General features: G+C 36.9%; 1 pseudogene; it reads right to left on the reverse strand.

Annotated features, from left to right (window-relative positions):
* Nucleotides 1-1,930: 1,930 nt before the first annotated feature.
* Nucleotides 1,931-20,456, reverse strand: LOC126704157 (ABC transporter G family member 38-like; annotated as a pseudogene).
* Nucleotides 20,457-20,937: the final 481 nt, after the last annotated feature.

The following is a 20,937-nucleotide window of genomic DNA, read 5'->3' on the forward strand; positions in this document are numbered from 1 at the left end:
TACCGACAAAAACATAAATTTCCCATCTCAAATCTGTAATTGGTTGCCTTATCTTGTTTCCCTAGATCTCTCTAGCAACGCTTTCATTGGACCAATCCCGCCGGAGATCGCAGACTGTAAGTTCTTGAACAACTTGATTTTGAGTAATAAATGCCTCTCCAGTTCGATTCCGGAGCACAAACCTAGAACCAAACACAAAAAACACAAACTCAAATTTAAACATTAACACAAGATCACAAACACAAATAACTTATGGCTGTGGACGCCAGATTCATCGGGTTTTCCCATTTTTTGAGAGGAACTCATGACTTCCATATTGAAGAGTGCGTTGTTGCCTCTCAAAACCTAGATCAACAAAAACCAAAATCAACAAGGTGAAAACCCAGATCAACAAAAATCATAACCCACAAACACAAAGACATGCCCACAATTACAAAGACAAAATTTTGGAACCCAAACCCAAAACTCAACCCAATTTTTTTCAACAATTACATAGAGACAAAACTCAAAGACATTCTACAATTACACAAAGACAAAACTCAAATCCAAAATTTTCCACCCCAAACACAAAACTCAACCTAAATTATCTTAGGCTTTCTGAGAAACCAAACACAAAACTCAAAACTCAAAACTCAAATCCCAAATCAATGAACAAAACCCAAGATCTGAAACCACAAATTTGAAATAACCATGGATTTAGAGAGAGAGAGAGAGAGCTGGGTTTTTGGCCATGTGTTTAGAGAGAGAGAGGGTTGAGTTTTTGGCCAGAGAGAGTTGGGTTTTTGGCCAAAATTTAGAGAGAGATAGCTCACCTTCAGTCAGCCCCTTCAATCGAAACCACCTTCAGTCACCTTCACCTTCACCCAAAACCCACATTCAATCACCTCTACCTTCACCTTGGGCTTGGAGAATTTTGTAGAAAGAAATAGCTTGGAGAGAGAGCTTGAGATTTTCACAGAGAGAGCTTGGAGATTTTGTTTGAGATTTTAAGATTTAATAACTTTTATTGTGTTTGGTTGTCCAGAAAGTTTAATAGAATTTGATAAATTAATATTGATAAATTTAATTATGTTTTTAATTATGTTCTTTTTTTCTTTTTTGTAATTTTGTAATTTTTAAAATTGATAAATTTATTTTAATATTATTTTTAATGAACACATGGATGCTAACGTGGCATTTTTTAATATTATTTTATTGGGCATGTCAGCATTTAATGTGCCAACAGTGCACTTTGTTTGCCACATCAGCAATTTCTATTAAATGAGTAATGGTATGGACCAAAATGGAATGCGTTAATTGATTTAGGGACTAAAAGTGGTGAAATGAAAATATAAGGACTAAAATGGAAAAGATGCAAAATGTAGGGACCAAAAGTACATTTATGCCTATTAATTATCCTTCTGCTACTATTCCATGGTAAATAGCCAATGTGCTTGTAGAGATTAGAAGTAAAGAGAAGTGCAAGTGTTGTCTTTTAGTTTTAGGTGGATTCCCAAAGGCACAAATTAGGCCTCTCATGTTCTAGCTTGATGGTCACTATGTAATTCCTTGTATGGCTATTTTGGTTCTGTTTGTACTCCTTCAATCCTTTTGAAATGCTACTTATTTACTCCTGTTTTGGTTTAATAAATTTTTTCTTTCATAGCAAATGAATTTCATGTCCAAATCCACTACCAATTTACTGAAAAAAGAATAAAAAGAAAATTTTCATTGAAAAACCATTACATGCCAAAAGCCTTGTAAGTTGTAACTTAACTAACACCTTATAGTGTTTTCAACAGAAACGTTCAAGCGCAAATCCCAACCCCCCCCCCCTCCCCCCAAAAAAAACCACATTATATATTTGGAATTAAAAAAAAAAAACTGTCACATTTTAATTTCTAAATTCATTTACATGGTTGCTACATTAGGGCCTAGACAACACTCAACAAGCAAAATGGTATCACTTAAATTCATGTTGGAAAACCTTTTCCCTCCCTATCTTTTCTGAAAGTTTAAGATCTTCAAAGAAGTAACAAATAGAGAGCCAAAGAACACACAACTGCCTATTAGTGCAAGACATACCACCCACAAAAGGTCATGTCTGAACCCGAAATAATCCTTAATAAACTCAGCAACTGTCTCGCCTGAGTCCAGCTTATTTTTGACGTCTCCATATAGTGAAGTAGCCAACCCATTGAAACCCCATGATATGGGGGATATCCAAGCAAACCATCTCCACCATATGGAAATTCTCTGCAATTTAGTTAATTTCTTTAATGTCACAAATCACATCCCTTCTATTCATAGGAAGCTAAAAGAATTACAACAAGGATTAGAAGAAAACTACCTTCTGGGGAATGACAAAGCCTGTGAAGAGATTCCATGTCGTGTAAAGGGCACCAGAAATTACAAAAGAAACTTGAAGATTAGGACTTATTCCTATGATCATCATTCCATAGTATATCAAGGAGAGAACTGTGAAGAACTGGGAGAGAAGGTAGTGGAAGAACTTTGTGGATGTCCACTCATATCCAATCATTGGATAAACTATAAGAGAGTTCATAAAGACCATAGCAAAAGTGTATGGGATCTCTATAGCCACTTGAAAAATGAAAGTTGAGGCAAGGAAGAAACCAGTAATGACCTCCTAGGCTAGATAAGTCATAGAAGCAAACTTTATAAACTTTGGTGGCCACAAAATATGACCACTTAGGTCCAGAAAATTTAGGCAAACAGGAGATACCAGATATTACTTTCATTGGAAACAAGGCTATAGTATCATTGTCATTTTATTTAAACTCTTGTTTGGCTATTGGCATAGTCCAACAACTGGGAAAAAAAATAATTCAAAGTTTGAATGGTGAATACCTGTGCCATTGCATAAGGCAAAGCAAAGTACATTCCTGCAGCTCTCTCTTTATAATAAATTGTGTAGGGAATTTAACCAAAATTCCAACCTGTGAGAAACAAAACAAATAGAGAAAACACATGCTAAAGAAAACAATCATACGCACAAGACAATATTTACGTGGTTCGGCAATTTGCCTACGTCCACAGAGTTGCAGAAATTTCACTATTATCAGGGAAAAAAATATAGAGTACAACTTGCGGCTATAATATTTCTCTCTCACCCACAAGACAAGAAAACATTATTCTTTTTTCTTATGCGACTGCTAGGTTATTAGGAATTATCTCTCACGGCTACCCTTGATCTCAAACCTAATATATATATTTATATATATATATATATATATATGTCAAAGTCGGCTGTACTAGGAATTATATTCCTAGTTGAATTCGGTCAACTTGGGCTTGTAGCAATTCAAGCCACACGAGCCCACTTCAACAAATCTCCACCTTTGCTTGAATTGATCAAGCTACACTAGCAAACTCCTCCATCACCTCCACCTTAGCCCTTAAGGGCTCACAAGTTGCAAACATCAACCACAATCCTCCATAACACAATCCCTCATCCCTGCAACTCATCCTCCTGTCCTCAAGTTAGAAGACCAATTGAAGCTGCGCACAGCTTCAACTTCTCAATAGTGACACCTTTAGTCAACATGTCTGTCGAGTTCTTAGATCCACAAATCTTCTCAAGCATTACCAGCTTATCTTCAACAAGGTAATGGATAAAGTGGTATTTTGTCTGTATATGCTTCAACTTTGAATGAAAAGCCGAATTTTTGGCAAGAAAGATTGCACTCTGGCTGTCACTATGTAGAATGCCCATCTTCTGCTTCTTATCCAATTCATCTAAGAAACCATGTAGCTAAATCATCTCCTTTCCAGCTTTAGTTGTTGCAACATACTCAGCTTCTGTAGTAGACAAAGTAACAATCTTCTGTAGATTTGAAACTCATGATATAGCTGTACCACCCAAAGTAAAAACAAACCCAGTAGTACTCTTTCTACTATCAATATCACCAGCAAAATCAGCATCTACATAACCCTGCAGTTTCAAACTTGCACCTGTGAAGCAAAGACATGTATCTGATGAACCTTTCAGATATCTTAGAATCCACTTGACTACCTCCCAATGCTGCTTTCCAGGCCTACTCATGAATCTGCTCACAACTCCCACTGCATGTGCAATGTCTGACCTTGTACACACCATAGCATACATCAAGTTGCCAATAGCTGAGGCATAGGGCACCTTGCTCATATGGTCCATTTCTTCTTTTGTCTTCGGTGACTGTTCTTTGCTTAGTTTGAAATGACTACCCAAGGGTGTGCTTATTGGTTTAGCTTCATTCATGTTGAACCTGCTGAGAACTTTCTTTACATACTCTGACTGTGAAAGCTTCAATGTACCATTAGCCTTGTCTCTAATGATTCTCATACCAAGGATTTGCTTTGCAGCTCCCAAATCCTTCATTGCAAACTATTTGGACAATTGTTTCTTCAGATTATTAATCTCCTTTCCAGTAGAGTTGCTTACTGCCATTCTCATTGCCTCCCAACTGTTTGGCAAAGAAGCCAAAACGATCAGAGCACAAATCTCATCAAAATCAATTTCTACAGACGACAATTGATTTATGATAGTGCTAAATTCGTTCAGATGTTGTGCAACTGATGCATTCTCTGCCATCTTCAAATTGAACAATTTCTTCATCAGATGCACCTTGTTATTTGCAGACAGCTTTTCATACATACCGGACAAAGCCTTCATTAGATCTGTTGTGGTCTTCTCCTTTACAACATTGTGTGCAACAGACCTAGATAGAGTTAACCTAATAACTCCTAAAACTTGTCTGTCAAGAAGTGCTCATTCCTCAGCCTTCATAACCTCAGGTTTTTCCCCTAGAAGCGGCAGATGCAACTTCCTCCCATAAAGGTAATCCTCGATTTGCATCCTCCAAAATCCAAAGTCTATGCCATCGAAGTTTTCTATTCTAGACGCCTTTCTTGCTTCCTTTGCCATTGCTCCCACTCAAACCTAACCCTAGGCTCTAATACCAGTTGTAAGGAATTTAACAAAAATCCCAACATGTGAGAAACAAAACAAATAGAGAAAACGCACGCCAAAGAAAACAATCACACGCATAAGACAATATTTACATGGTTCGGCAATTGGCCTACGTCCACGGAGTTGCAGGGATTTCACTATTATCAGGGAAAAAAAATACAGAGTACAACTTACGGCTATAATATTTCTCTCTCACCCATAAGACAAGAAAACACTATTTTTTCTTCTTATGCGGCTGCTAGGTTATTAGGAATTATCTCTCAGGGCTACCCTTGATCTCAAACCTAATATATATATATATATATATGTCAAAGTCAGCTGTACTAGGAATTATATTCCTAGTTGAATTCGGTCAACTTGGGCTTGTAGCAATTCAAGCCAAACGAGCCCACTTCAACAAATTGTTCGTTCAGCAACTATAACTGGTTGGACTACACTAGCAGAATTAAATCCCAAGAACAAAAGTGTAGTATACAGTGCACCTAACCCACTGAAAACGTCCTGCTCTGTTGTCCTATAAATTCAAACATCTTAAATAAGTTTTTTATGAACTTCCTTAAAAGGAGCACCTTGTTCCTAGATTTTTCCGGATACATGTACCTTTTGGTGCCAAGACCCCAGAATATAATTCCACACAAAATGGATTGTGAAATTCCAAACAAAAGTCTCACAACATTGTATGGTGTGTTTCTCCAGTACAATTTGTGCTGTTTCCACAAACATACAGTGCATTGAGTAAAAAAGGAGTGCGATTACTTCGAAGGAAAGTGAAGTTCTTATGAATCAGGAGGAGGTGTACTTAACTCCCTTATTAAAGCTTTGTTTCTCCTGCATAAGAGGGATTAATTTTCAACAACTAGAGGTCAATATGTTTTGTTTTTGTTTTTTTGGGGTAACACAGTAAAGAGTGGTTCTTAGTTTACTAACCTAAAAAGATCTGATGCTTTGTATACATCTGCAAATTTGACACCTAATGCCTCTTCTTTTTCCCTTGTTGTCTATTCCAAGGCCCATGTTGCCGGGTTATAACCAACTTCAATTCTATCAATTTCAGGTATATCCTTTGAAAACAAAAAATTGGAAAAGAAAAATCAATGTATATGGATAATCCAGAGAAAGAAGAAAAGAGAAAGAAGAAAAAAAAAGATTCCAGTTTAGTTAAGGTTTACCTGAAAGTAATTGATCAAATGGCAAGAACCTGGCCCCAGGGGACCGACATATTTGATCAATAGAATGAGCTATTTTTTGGAATCGAAGGCATTAAGATTTCCAAAGTGAAAGAAGAAATGGTTTAGAGTATCGTTATACATTAATGTTTTCTTACCTCATCAAATGATTCAAATATGTCATTGCTTGGCTGGTGAATAGTGCACACCACGGTTCTTCCAGTGTCCACTGTATTTCTCACAGTTCTCATTACAATGGCGGCTGCTCTTGCATCTAGACCTGTGGTGGGCTCATCCATGAATATTATAGAGGGGTTTGCCACAAGCTCAACAGCAATGGTCAATCTTTTGCGTTGCTCAGTAGAGAGTCCGGTTACATTTGGAAATCCAATCAATGCATCTCTTAATGTTGTTAGCTCAACTAGCTCCATGACTTCCTCCACATAAACCTGAAAATAAGTTTTAAAAGGAAATAGTCACGATACAAAAGAAGGTAACATAAACTATAGATTATTTCCACAACCTCTCTAGTCTTTGCATGATCCGCTGGTGGCAGACGAAACCATGTTGAGTATAGGAGGGACTCATAAATAGTGGCAAGGGGAGAATGAATGTTATTTTGTTCATAGTATCCAGAAACTCGAGCAAAAGTTTCTTGCTTCTTTGGGTAGCCTGAAATGGTAATGTTTCCCTCTACAAATCCAGAGTTTTTCCTTTCGGCCAGCACATCTAAAAGTGTAGTTTTACCAGCTCCACTAATCCCCATTAAAGCAGTAAGGACTCCTGGCCTAAAAGCTCCACTAACTCCCTTCAGAAGTTCCAATCGATTTTGTGAAACACCTTGAACTTCAATTGCCTATGGAGTCCGGTTACAGTTGGAAATCCAATCAATGCATCTCTTAATGTTGTTAGCTCAACTAGCTCCATGACTTCCTTCACATAAACCTGAAAATAAGTTTTAAAAGGAAATAGTCACGATACAAAAGAAGGTAACATAAACTATAGATTATTTCCACAACCTCTCTAGTCTTTGCATGAGCCGCTGGTGGCAAACGAGGCCATGTTGAGTATAGGAGGGACTCATAAATAGTGGCAAGGGGAGAATGAATGTCATTTTGTTCACAGTATCTAGAAACTCGAGCAAAAGTTTCTTGCTTCTTTGGGTAGCCTGAAATGGTAATGTTTCCCTCTACAAATCCAGAGTTTTTCCTTCCGGTCAGCACATCTAAAAGTGTAGTTTTACCAGCTCCACTAATCCCCATTAAAGCAGTAAGGACTCCTGACCTAAAAGCTCCACTAACTCCCTTCAAAAGTTCCAATCGATTTTGTGAAACACCTTGAACTTCAATTGCCTATGGAGTTTGTAAGAACCAAGTTCAAGAACTCTGGGCCTTAGATCCCTTGGGCTCACAATTTATTTGTAGTGGGTTTAAGGATTTCCTACAATGGGTCGTTCTCGGCAGAGAGACTCAAAGCAACACTCAGCTGAAAAGCTCTCTCTTTCACTCCTTTTCTCTCAATTTTTCTGAACCCCTTCTTCTCCCAACTTTCCTCTATTTATAGCCAAGGTTAGTGGGGAGACCATGATTATGTTCATCGTTAGTGCTATTGAAGGTCCAGTATTATCTGGTTAAAGTGGCTGTTTTAGGTGAGAGGGCGGTGCAGCATTTATGATCTTGGAACTTGGCTCCATTTTCACCGATTATGTTCGGCGACTCACGTTCCCGTGCATATCATGACCTTCCCGGGTATTGACTCATGCGCTCTACCGAGAAATGTTTAACCGGTCAACCCCGGGAGCTTAATAACCAAAACTTGTTTTTGGCCCTAAGGCAGTTTTAAGAAGGGCATAAGGTAACGGGAACTATCTGCTGGGCCTGCGCCCAAGGCTGGTATGGGCTTGGGCCCGGGGCCTAGATGGGTCTGGGCCCAAGGCCTGTATGGGCTTTGGGAGCTCGGTGCCGTACAGAGTTCATAGTAGAAACTTTTTAGTTTTTGCAATCAATGTATGACTCACATGAATCATAAAGCAGTAAAGCATAATTACCTTTGGCATTGTAACTGAATATCTGATATCCTCAAAGGTCAGAGAAATAGATGTGAATGGGAGAGGCATTCCGCGCCCTTCATGTCTGTCAACTGCATTGGCTTTTGTTATTTCATACATAGTCTTAGTGATCACATTTTATAAGCATCATTTGGACAATCTCAACTCCAAGGGGCCATTTGATTCACTGAGTCATATATTTTCTCACATGTTGTATTCTTGAAATTTTTGTATCTTGGAATCATAATATTGGTATTATAACATTTCTACATTTGGTTTGTTATATGCATATCTGTCAAATTCATAGGAATGTAAAAATTTTATGGTCATGTATTATTCTTGATGCATGCATGATATCATGAGACCTATGTCCCCAAAACTTGGAAAGTATTTTGTTTATATATTGCTCAGCATTTCTAAGGGATAACCAAAATTAGGTATAGGTAACATTGTCACATCCTTGGAAAGTGACAATGACAACATTTGACAAACAAAGCCCGCTAAAGGTTAATGGCCTTACCTCTAATTCTGTTGGAGCTTGTTCCACTTTCTTGTGCCTCGGACACCTCAGTCTCACTTATTCTGTTAGTGTGCTTCTCCTCTGAAGTATTTTTTGACTGAGAAACCCCTTGAACCTTTCCATATTCTGTGAAGAGTCAAAACGGTTAAAATGGGATAGCAATATAAAAAAGTGGAAATAATAGGGTGTTGAGTGATGAAAAGTCTCGTGTTTTCTTTTCCTCGAATGTCTTTAGAGATGCTCGTGAGGAATTATGCAGCACACTTGGGTATCGGTCTACACTGACTCTAGGGAAGTATTTAGGATTTCCTATCAAGCATACCTCGAACCCTCATGATTTTGGTTTTTTCATTGAACGGATCCAAAGCCGTCTCGTTGGTTGCAATTCCCATTTGCTTTCATTTGCAGGAAGGCTTGTACTCACGCAATCTGTCACCGCGGCCATCCCTAGTTATACCATGCAGTGTTCTATCCTTCCCCTAAAAGTTATCAAGTGTGTAGACAAGCTTAATCGAGATTTTTTATGGGGGTCTACTGAAAATAATAAGAAAATCCATATGGTGAGCTGGAAGAAGGTTACGAAGCCCAAAAAAGATGGGGGTCTTGGATTACTGGCAGCCAAGGAAAAGAATATTGCCATGCTTGCTAGATTGAACTAGCGTATGCACCGTGAAAAAGATTCCTTATGGGCTCGGGTGTTGACTCAGAAATACATTAATCGTAGGAGGTTTTTTGGGAACCGGACTAGTGTGGGAAGAATTAAAGGCTGCTCTTCTGTGTGGAAAGCTATTAAGGAAAGGGAATTTGTTTTTAACAAAGGCACCAAGTGGATTGCTGGTTGTGAGAGCAATTTATCCTTTTGGAATGATAAGTGGCTTAATCAAGGGACTCTGCGAGAGCTTATTGTTGGGCCTTTTAATAGAGAGGAAGAAAACCTTCAACTCAAAGATGTCTTTAATCAGGGCTGATGGGACTTGGGGTGTATCTCCTTCGACTTTCCTTCGATTCTACTGCAGGATATTAAAGCAAATCCTATGCCCCTCATGACTGTTAACTCAGACCGCATGTCTTGGTTTTTGTCTCCAAGTGGAGAATTTGTCTTAAAAGATGCATATAAGCTTGCTTGCACTGAAGATGGTAGCCATACTTTTAATCTTGACACTGGTAGTTGGGTTTGGAAGACTTCTACACTTCCAAAAATCAAGTGTTTTCTTTGGCAATGTTGTCACCTAAGTATCCCTGTTAGAGAAACACTTGCTTCCAGAGGTATGAACATCTCTAATCTTTGTCCTCTTTGCAATAATGAAGCTGAATCAATCATCCATATGTTGAGAGATTGCCCTTTGGCCCGTAAGGTTTAGGATTCTCTTCTTCCTCCTTCTGTTTTAAATTCCTTTTATGGCTCATCCTTGGTGAACTGGCTGCGTTCCAATTGTAATTCTAATGCTTGCTCTCATTTAGGAATTTCCTCGGATGTTATGTTTCCTTTTGGTTTTTGGAGTATTTGGTTGCATAGGAATAAGGTTGTCTTCAGAGGCAACAATCCCCCAAAACTGAACAGCTATGAAGTGATCACTAAGGCAGTCGAGTTTGCTTTCTTGGGTGTGAATGGGAAGAATGTTAGAGTGAAAACTACTGTTCAGGTGCGTTGGACATCTCCCCCGATGCAACAGGTCAATTCGGATGGTTCTTCAATGGGCAACTCGGGGCGTGCGGGTGGAGGAGGCATCATTAGGAATGTAGAGGGTAAGTGGATCAAAGGGTATGTGAGAGCTATTGGAAACACGACTAGCGTTGCTGCTGAATTGTGGGCGTTGCGAGATGGAATTCAATTATGTTTAGAGCTGAATCTTCCCGCGGTGATAATTGAATTGGATGCGATGCTAGTAGTTAATCTTCTAAGGATTACGAACCACAACCCAAATGGAAATAACAATCTTGTTGCTGATTGCAGAGAAGGTATGGCTAGAATTCCAAGAGTTAAAATCCAACATTGTTATAGAGAAGCTAACAAATGTGCGGATGCACTAGCTAGGAGGGGTGTGCTGCTCCCTTGTAATTTTCTTGTTTTTGATTCTCCCCCAGCAGATGTTGCTCTTTTGTTGAGTTTAGATGATGCGGGGTTATTGTATGAGAGGAGTGTTGCTCCTGCTTCAGTTGTTTAGTTTATAAATCTTTCCTTTTCACCAAAAAAGAGCTAAAGTGTAAATTCCATTCAATAAGAATATGTAACCAATCAATGCAAAAAGACCAATCCAAGGCCATTGCGGACTGGTAAACAGCCCTCTTGCTTTCAAGATTGATATTCCAAGAGCTTCTTTTGTTCCATTACGAACCTACATTTGGGTTTCACAATCAAATTTTAGACAAATCACGCTAGAATTGTCCTAGAAAAAACATTAACTTAAATACAAGAAAAGAAGGAATTCTTACATTTTTCCAAGACCTTCTGAGAAATTCATTTGCTGAAAGTGCATTTTGTGTGTACATCGAGGGAGATAACTAGAAACCCCAAATCAACCAATTTTGTGCGTCATCTAAAAAAGAAAAAAAAAAGAAGAAGAGAGAACAACATTATACCATCTTTCTATACAATCATGCTAAAAGCATTCACATTAGTTCATGTATAATAGAAAAATTAGTAGAAGTTACACAGTTTTATCTAAAAATGACCCACATCAGTTCGTGTATAATTGTGTAAATTTACAATTTTGTTACAATAACTGTGTAAATTTACATTGACATTATTCACTTTGCATTTACTTGTTTATTCTTTTTTAATGTATCTCAAGAACAAAGGAAGAGAGTGGATGATGGTTGTTGTGTATGAAGAAAGAGAAAGAATTAAAAAAATCAAGAAAATTAATATTTTAATAAAATGTAGTATAAAATAAATAAATATGTAAAATAGAAAAAAGTAGATTTTTATGTTAAAATAGATAGAAAATTTTGCATAAGCTAAAGCGAATACTTTAAAGTTCATTTAAGAAAATGTCAGTATGACATATTAAAGTGTTAATACTTCGTGATATATTGAATCCACCGAACACTAGAAGCAGGGACGGACCCAGGTACAAGGCAAAGGGGGCCCGAGCCCCCCCTGGGCCCAAAAAAAAATTTTTTTAGCAAGTAAAATTTTTCCAAAATAAAAAAATAGGGGCTTGGGCCCCCTGAAATTTTTGCTCCGGCCCCCCTTCCCCTAGCCCATAATCCGGCCAGCTCAGAGCAGAGCAGAGCCCATAAGGCCATAACCCATGTCAATCCACAAAAAAAAAAAAAAAAAAAAAAAAAAAAAAAAAGAGAAAAAATCTCAGCCTCAGCAGTCCAAAACCAAACGGAGAAAGCAAAAACCAAAGGAAAAAAAAGAAAAAAAAAGAAGAAAGGAAAGTGAGAGACCGAGAGGCGAGAGCTACGAGCGAGAGTGCGAGACGGAGAGAGACAGAGAGGCAGTGGTGTCGCCGTGATGCCATGACGGAGCGAGACGAGAGCGAGAGAGTCCCTGAGTGCGAACCCAACTGCTTCGAGCGAGACCCACGCCGGCTAGAGCGAGACCCACGCGGGCCACGCCGCCACGCGAGACGAGATCAACTTGCTGCTGCTGCCGCCGGTTGCCGTTTCCCGATCTACCCAGCCCAGCTTTGAGCCTTCATAGAATCACAGTTCACAGAATCACAGGTATTTACTCTTTAACTCTTATCTTTTCCTTCAAATTTCAAAACCTTGTGAATCTGTGATCTGAGATTCTGAGAATCAAAGAAACTGTGCAGCTGTGCTACTGCTTGTGGTGTTTGAGTGTTTCTTGTTTGTGTTTTTAGTTTTTACTGATAACTGATTTGGTGCTTGTGTTGTGCTGTGATTGAAGCCGCTGAACCGAACTGTGTGTGTGTGTTTTTTTTTTTTTTTTTTGGGTTTTTGGCTTTGTGACTGTGTTTGTGGGCTGTGGCTCTTGCTGCCTTGCATTATATAGATAAAAGAAATAGAATGATAGATAGAGTCAGATGCTTTGTTGACCGGTAGTTGGAGTGTTGGACATTAGTTGGACATAATAATAGGGAATAGGGAAAAGTGGTGTGGAGTTGCTGTTGGGCAAAGACAAGCGACAGGGGAGAAAACAAAAAAACAAAAAAACAAAAAAGTAAAGTTAAGAAAAGTTTTTGTTAGTAGTGCTTGACTGTCTGTAGTGGGATTCATTGGATATTTGGGTTAGTGGGTCAGAATTAGGAAGATGAAGACAAGAGACAATACAAAGATACAGAAAACATAAAAGATATAAATAAAGGAAGAGACAACACAGAGACATAAATAAAGGCAGTTTAAACACAAAGATATTAAAGACAGACAAAAGACAAAAAGAAAAAAAAAATAAATCATATAATATAAGAAATTATCACACAAATTTAAAAAAATAACGGTAATTCTTATATAATTTTTATTTTATTTGTAGATCATGAAAAAATCAACTACAATGCTTGATTTTTTCAAAAGAAAGGGTTCAACTTCAAATTCTTCTGAAGTCAACATGGAATTGCCAACAACTAATGTTGCTATTCCAATTCCGGAAAATGCGGATGTTCCAATTCCGGAAAATGCGAATGTTCCAATCTCTCAAACACAATTTCAAAGAATTGACCTTGATTCTTTGGATTATGATCCCGGAACATGCAAACAAATATGGGAATATCATGTTAATCAACGTGATGAAATTCGACGGGCTTACATTAAAAAAGGTCCGCACCAACCTCCTCTAGAGACATTCAAAAAAAGTGGAAAGCAAAATCGTAGTTTTCAAGCTTCTTGATATAGAAATAATTCAAAATGGCTTGAATATTCTCCTACAACAGATGTAGCTTATTGTCTACCCTGCTTTGTCTTTCATAATCCAAATGTGGTTGTGGGACAAAATACATTTATTGTTGGTGGATTTAGAAATTGGAAAAAGGTTGGGGGCAAAGATTGTTCTTTTCAAGTTCATATAGGAAAAGATCCTAACTCAGCTCATAGAGTTGCTGAGCAAATGTGTAAGGATTTGATGAACCAATCGCAGCATTTGCAAAGAGTAGTTGATCATTTCACTACTGAACAAATTGCAAATAATCGGTTGCAATTGAAGGCCACAATTTTTATTGTGCGATATCTTGCCTTTCAAGCTATAGCTTTTAGAGGTCGAGATGAAAGTTTTAGTTCATTAAATCGTGGGAACTTTCATGAATCATTGGGTATTGTGACTTTTTGGAATGAGAAGGTTGCTGAAATAATAGAAAAAGCTCCAAAAAATGCAACCTACACATCACCTAGGATTCAAAAGGAAATTCTACATGTTTTCTCAGCCAAAGTGAAGAAGGCCATTCGGGAAGAAATTGGTGATGCAAAGTTTTGCATAATGGTTGATGAAGCTCGTGATGAGTCCATGAAAGAGCAAATGGCTGTGGTGTTTAGATATGTTGACGCAGAAGGCTTTGTGAAAGAACGCTTTTTTGGGCTTATTCATGTTGTTGACACTGCAGCTTTGACTCTAAAGAAGGGGATATATTCTTTGTTATCTCAATATTGCTTAGATATACAAAACATTCGAGGGCAAGGATATGATGGAGCAAGCAACATGCGAGGTATGTGGAATGGATTACAAGCTTTGATTTTGAATGATTGTCCATATGCTTACTATATCCATTGTTTTGCACATCGCTTACAATTGGCATTAGTAAAAGCATCAAAACAAGTTGTTCCCATTAGTCATTTTTTTCTTACATTGCTTTTTCTGATCAAAATTGTTAGTGCTTCATGCAAGCACAATGAGCAATTGAAAGTTGCCAATGCTAATGAAATAACACGTTTGATTGATCTTGAAGAGCTTGAGACTGGAAGTGGACTTAATCAAATTGGCACTTTACAACGACCTGGAGAAACACGTTGGAGTTCACATTTTAGATCGGTTTCTAGCTTATTAAGGATGTTTAGTTCAACTGTTGAAGTTTTACAAAATATAATTGATGGTGCAATTGATGGAGAAAATCGGGCAGAAGGAGAGTCAGCTTATGAAGGTTTAACTTCATTTGAATTTGTTTTCATCTTGCATCTTGAGAAGGAAACTATGGAGATCACTGATAAACTTTGTCAAGCTTTGCAAAGCCAATCTCAAGACATTTTAAATGCTATGCATTTAGTTTCATCTACTAAAGCACTTATCCAAAAATTTAGAGATGATGGATGGGATGGCTTACTCACCACTGTGATATCATTTTGTGAGAAGCATCACATTGATGTCCTGGATATGAATGCTCGTTATGTTGCGAGGCGAGGTCGAGCTCGTAATCAACCAGATAACGTTACAAATGAGCATCATTATTGAGTAAATATTTTTTATGCTACAATAGATTCTCAACTACAGGAACTAAATTATCGGTTTAATGAAGATGCAATGGAGTTGCTTAGGCTTAGCTCAGCTTTAGAACCTCGAGAGGCATTAAAATCTTTCAGAATTAGTGATCTTTGTTTGTTGGTAAAGAATTTCTATCCACAAGATTTCACAGATTATGACAAACAAGTGTTGGAGAAGGAGCTTTATCATTTTGAGCATAATGTAGTCCAAGATCCAGAGTTAAAAAAATTGAAAAGTTTATCTGAGTTGTCTCAATGGTTAGTGAGAACTGGAAATTCAGAACACTACAAACTTGTTTATAGAATGGTGATACTTGTGCTTACTCTTCCAGTTTCTACTGCTACTACAGAGCGAGCATTTTCAGCTATGAAACTTGTCAAAACTGAACTTCAAAACAAAATGGAAGATGACTTTTTGAATGACTCTTTGATGTTATACATTGAAAAGGATATAGCTTCGACATTTAGTTTGGATTCAATAGTAGATGATTTTGAAGATTTGAAAGAGCGTCGAGTTCCCTTTTCATAGATGATTGTATAAAGAAACAATAGTGTTTCGCATCTTTTGTTTTTGTTAGTAGATTGTATCTTAATATACTAAGAAACAATGATTTTTGGGTATTTGTCTTGGTTGATCATTTATTAATACTATATGGATGCGTATTTGAAAAAAAAAAATTTTGCTTATCTCTAGCCCCCCGGCTTAAAATCCTGCGTTCGTCCCTGACTAGAAGGCATATGATTGCAAGGCTTCCTGCTGTGTTTGCAATAATATGGTCCCTAGAAGGTGCACCCACGCATCTGAAAAGTGCATATGACATCTGTGCATGCGCTGCAAGAAGGAGAAAATGTCTAAGCCACCTGAAGCAAAAGAAATGTAGAAGGGTTATTATACATAATCCAGGAAAGGAAAATTGGTGTTTAGTGAGGGTAATTGGTTTTTTTTTTTTTTTTTTTTGTACTGACCTAATGCCACTAGGATCAAATCCTATTAGAAAATAAGTCGGGGCAACCCATAAGACAACGTCGATTAAAGACTAAGGAATTCCAAGAATAGCTACTGGCAATGAAAATGCCCATGAAGGATAGAAGAGGAGGTCACTTTGCTTATAGAACACAGGAAGTTTATCAATGGTTTGAGGAAGTTCGAATTGTGCAGCAAACATTATTGAAGCTAGCCCAAAATAAAGAGCACCGAGATAGACTATTCCATCTTCTAGTGTATCATGATGCTTCTTGGCTTGTGCAAAGACAGTTTCCACGATGATTGCAATAATTTTGAGCTGAAAATGAAGATTAAAAGTCATTGTGTCTGAAGTCTAAGTTACCGTTGAAGGGCATTAAACAGGAATATTAGTCACTTGAATTGCTCTGAAAACGTACATAGATACGGTCCTCTTCATCAAAATAACTTCTCTTGAGAAACAAGCTTTCATCAATTCTTTCATGTTGGCACCATATTTGGATCTTGTCAGAGCTGCAGGATGGCTCTTCGACCTATTGAATGGGGTCGCAAGCTCACGTTGGATGGATCTTCCTACATGAAATGATTTGAAGGCCTCTGCAAATTTATTGACAAAAATATAGTGGTAAGGCTATTCTTCATTTACCAAATACAGTCTCTGATCCTTCCTTGATGTCACCTACAATGTGTACAAAAGATTGCAATCCAAGTGACAAGTTTGAGACTTGGAAAACTGTTACAATGAATGGATTCGATACAATTGTAATTTTTTCACATTCGAAAGGGATAAGGATCAGTTTGAAAACTTACTTCCTATTGGTATTTGGCAATGGCTTTTCTCTCAGGACATCTGAATCCCATGGATTCAAAAAACTCTAGAACACATTCACGGGGTCCCTGGTATACAATTTGTCCCTCTGAAAGAAGAATAATGTCATCAAAGAGCTCATAAGTTTCTGGTGGAGGCTGCAGAAGACAGATAAGAGCAGACTTGTTGAAGATGTGAATTGACTGCCGTGGTTGAACTGTCAAGACCGTTAGATATATCGTCCATAAAAAATGCATTCGAAGGACCAACCAGCATCTCCCCTGCGTTAATCCAAGTTAGTAAAAAACGTTTCTATCAAAGAAAGAAAAAAAATGATTCAAAATTTAGATTAGATATTCTGAAATCAAAGATTTCACAATTGCTAAGCTGGGTTTTCCTCATATATATGTCAATCTACCTATAGGAACACGTTTCTTTTGTCCTCTTGATATACCCCTTATCATTTCATTCCCTACAATTGTATCAGCACACACGTCCAGTCCTAAAATCTGTGTGTAAATACAAAGATTAAGACATAAATTAATTCAACTTTATTTAAAAATTGGATTACTCCCTTAGGCCTATTTACTGGGTCTCATAAGCATAGATTGTGTCCTGGAATAAACCTTAAGAACGTAGTCTGTGACTATGTCTTCCTTGTGTTCTTTCAAAACTGACAACTGTATTAAAAAGTACAACATGTATTATGAAAATAAAAACCCCTTTGGCATGAACACATGCATAACTCATTGTGACAAGTTGTAAAAATCTCTAGCTTCTTGCCTTCATCAATGCATCAATAAAGGGATCTGGCTTTATATTTAGTTCCTTCTCTCTTCTCAAAAGCTCCACAAGCATCTCTAAAGCAGTCAATAGAACCAGAATTAAAAATTAAAAAAGAAAGGCAAAAGTTCATGTAAAGCTTATTACATTATAATCTCTAGTGTTGTAACTTACCAGAGCCAGTACCAACAAAACATTTTGCAGAGAAGGTTAAGGTTTCTCAAACTGTTAACAAAGGAATATGAAAATCATACTGGCTGATATAAACCGAAGTCCTCTGGGGTACAAACTCGTGCATCTCATGGCCATTATATGTCACTTTCCCTGAAAACTAATATTCCAAAAGAAATCACAATTAAAAGAGTTTGAATGTTATAAAAAAAAATCCTGCAGGAATGTTTAGTCATTTACTCATATCATGTCAGACTAATGCATAGGCAATAAAACTAAGAGCTTGAGTATAACTTCTTTACTTTTAGTTTTGAGTCAAGTTGTCTAGACAAAGCTTTTAGTAGGGTAGATTTCCCTGAGCCTGGTGGTCCTAAAAGCAGAGCCAATCTGAAATGCACTTCAAGAAGTTAAAAAAGGCTATTATGAATCTATGAAGCCCAAAACCTATAATGTTATACACAAAAAATGAACAAAGGAATGGATAAGTGTGACACTTTGTTTGTTACTATGAAAACCTTGTGTAAAGATAGTTTTTTTGTATTTAGTAGTATTAGAAAAAATGAATCAAAAGAAAACTATCTTTGATTGACATAAAAAGAATAACTTATTTTAAAGATTGTTTTCCATTAACTTTTTTGGAAAACAACTCTCACATCAAGCTAAATAAGGGAAGTTAAAAAATATATTTTTGTAACGCATTTAAGGTTGTTTACTAAACATAAGAAAATGAGATAATTTTATAGAAAATAATTTTTAAAAAATGACTCATTTTTTAGGAAATATTATCGCCAAATCAAATAGAGCCTTAGTGACTCAAATATAACCTTCATCTTACCTGCCAGGTTTGATAATTCCACTAACATTGCTAAGAGTTGAGAACTTTGCCTTTCCACTTCGAACAAGATGGAGGTAATCTACTATACCCTTTAAGACAGAGGAGAAGTCATGATAAAAATATAGTCTCAAGTGCAAAGGAAAAATTACCAGTTCATATTTCTTCCCGTTTAATGTCAGATACCTCTGTAATATTTAAAAAGTAGTTGAAGACCGAGGGTAAAGCTCTGCTGCCCACATAACCTTCTGCTTCAACAGTCAGATTCTCGAATCAAATTTCTATTGTTGGTAGATTGAGAGAAACTCTAATTTTTGGTGATTACCAATCAAATGGAACACTTGTCAATGCGAGCCACAAAAATATATGCTTCATTTGGTTGATAAGTATAAGAAAAGGCAAAACATGATATTGTAAAACAAACATGAAAAAGATAACAATGTTATAGAAAACTAATATGACATTTTTTGTAACCATAATTTTCTCAATGAAAAAAGGTTTTCCCACCCGTCAATTCTCGCCTTGAGCTTCTTTAAGTACTCTTCATTTTGATCAACATTACTGAACACCCTGTCCAACAGCGCCCTTTTTTCTTGAATCCGAAGCATCTTAAGATCGATTTCTTTAAAGTCTCGAGTAACACCATGCAGAAGACCTTTACGTGCCCGGTCATACGTTGGAAGCTTTTCAAGTGCAGCCCATCCGAGAGCCTGTTCATCATCTTCTTGAAATGTATCTCTACTAGTACAAGTGCCAGTCACATTTGAATGTGATGGACAGTGTCCAAACTCCGTTGTTTTAGAATATATCACTCATTAGAGCAACAAATATAAGCACAAAAAGAAGTGGACACCCATACACTATCTCACTAGAGCAAAATTTATAAACTCCAGAGCTTTGGAGAGTGGAGATACTGATACTATTGATTTGTCAAGAAAAAGGGAGGTTGGTGGGTTTAATGAGAGAAGACATAAGGAAAATCATGCATAAATTTTGGAATAAAAATTAACCGTTCCAAGTGTTCATTTTTGTACTCCACCTATCAATGTTTGTCACGCCCTTTTTTTTTCATTACAAAGTAATCAAAATTGAAAATGGAAAAATCAAACCATGTTGTATTGCAATTATAGAGCATAAAATGATAAATTAAAACCTAGGAAGCACAAACTTGGACACAGGTACGTATATGAAATGGTGATATGGTGATTTTTGAAAAATTAGGATATGACGCGGTGGGGATACATATATTAATTAATTATTAAATATATTTTTATTTAGATTTTTTGTATATTGTTAAGCATTTATTTTTCATATATTAGTAAATAAATATCAATTTAAGAGCAATAATGGATAATAAAGTGAATCCATACTTATTAAATGATGTTTAGAATACAATTAATTTCAAATTAAAGTCTAATCTATTAAATGCTAACAGGCCCATCATTTATTAATAACCAATCTTATAATTTTTAACATTTAAAAGTATTAAACAAAGAATTAAAGTTAAAACTTAGTAAAATAATTCCCCAAAAAAATTTATTATTTTTTGGCTAGACTTGTAGGGAGTCGTGTTTGAGGCATGTCGTATGTCCCACATAGACACATAGCCCATTTTGCCATGTTTGTGCTTCCTAGATTAAAACTTAAAAGTAGGACAATGGTATTGTTTCTTTCAACAATTTCTTTATAAAAAATTAAGTTGTCATGTTTAGATACAACTTAGGAATGTAAGTTGGTTGGTGTGAATGTATATATGTGAGAGAGTGAGGTTATGCCAAATGACACATTCTTTGAGACTCTCTTCATTTAGGCTTTCACCTTAACAAAGTTTGCATTCATGTTTGTAGGGGCCTTTTGTGCGTATTGTGCGTTGGGCTGGGCTGCCTCCTGCTGTAATGGGCCCGAATGTTTCTGAGTAAGAGAGTTGGGGCCGGTCCAATTGGGACTCAACTTGGGCTGTTTTGTGCACAAACTTATGTCTTGTCTGCCAGGAGTAGGCTTTCGGCAAGCAAAACTGTTTCAGATGAGTTACGGCAGGTAGATATAATAATAACAATCAAAACAGAGTATTCTGACTATTTAAATAAATGGTTAAGTAATCCCTACTTATAGAACATGATTACAGTCGTGATAATGTCATTCACAGAGAAAGTAAAGGGGAAAGAAAATAATATGAACTAATCAAGAATGGGCATAAATCAAGTTTTAAGTTTGGTCTGCCGAAGCAAAGCCAAAGAGGGGAGAACGTCTCCTCTCAATGCAAATAATCTCCTAGGAAAAGATCTTGCCGTGGGGATTAATAGTTTTGAGGGAGTTGGAC

The sequence above is a fragment of the Quercus robur genome, chromosome 2 (genome assembly GCF_932294415.1).
Source record: "Quercus robur chromosome 2, dhQueRobu3.1, whole genome shotgun sequence".
Taxonomy (NCBI): domain Eukaryota; kingdom Viridiplantae; phylum Streptophyta; class Magnoliopsida; order Fagales; family Fagaceae; genus Quercus; species Quercus robur.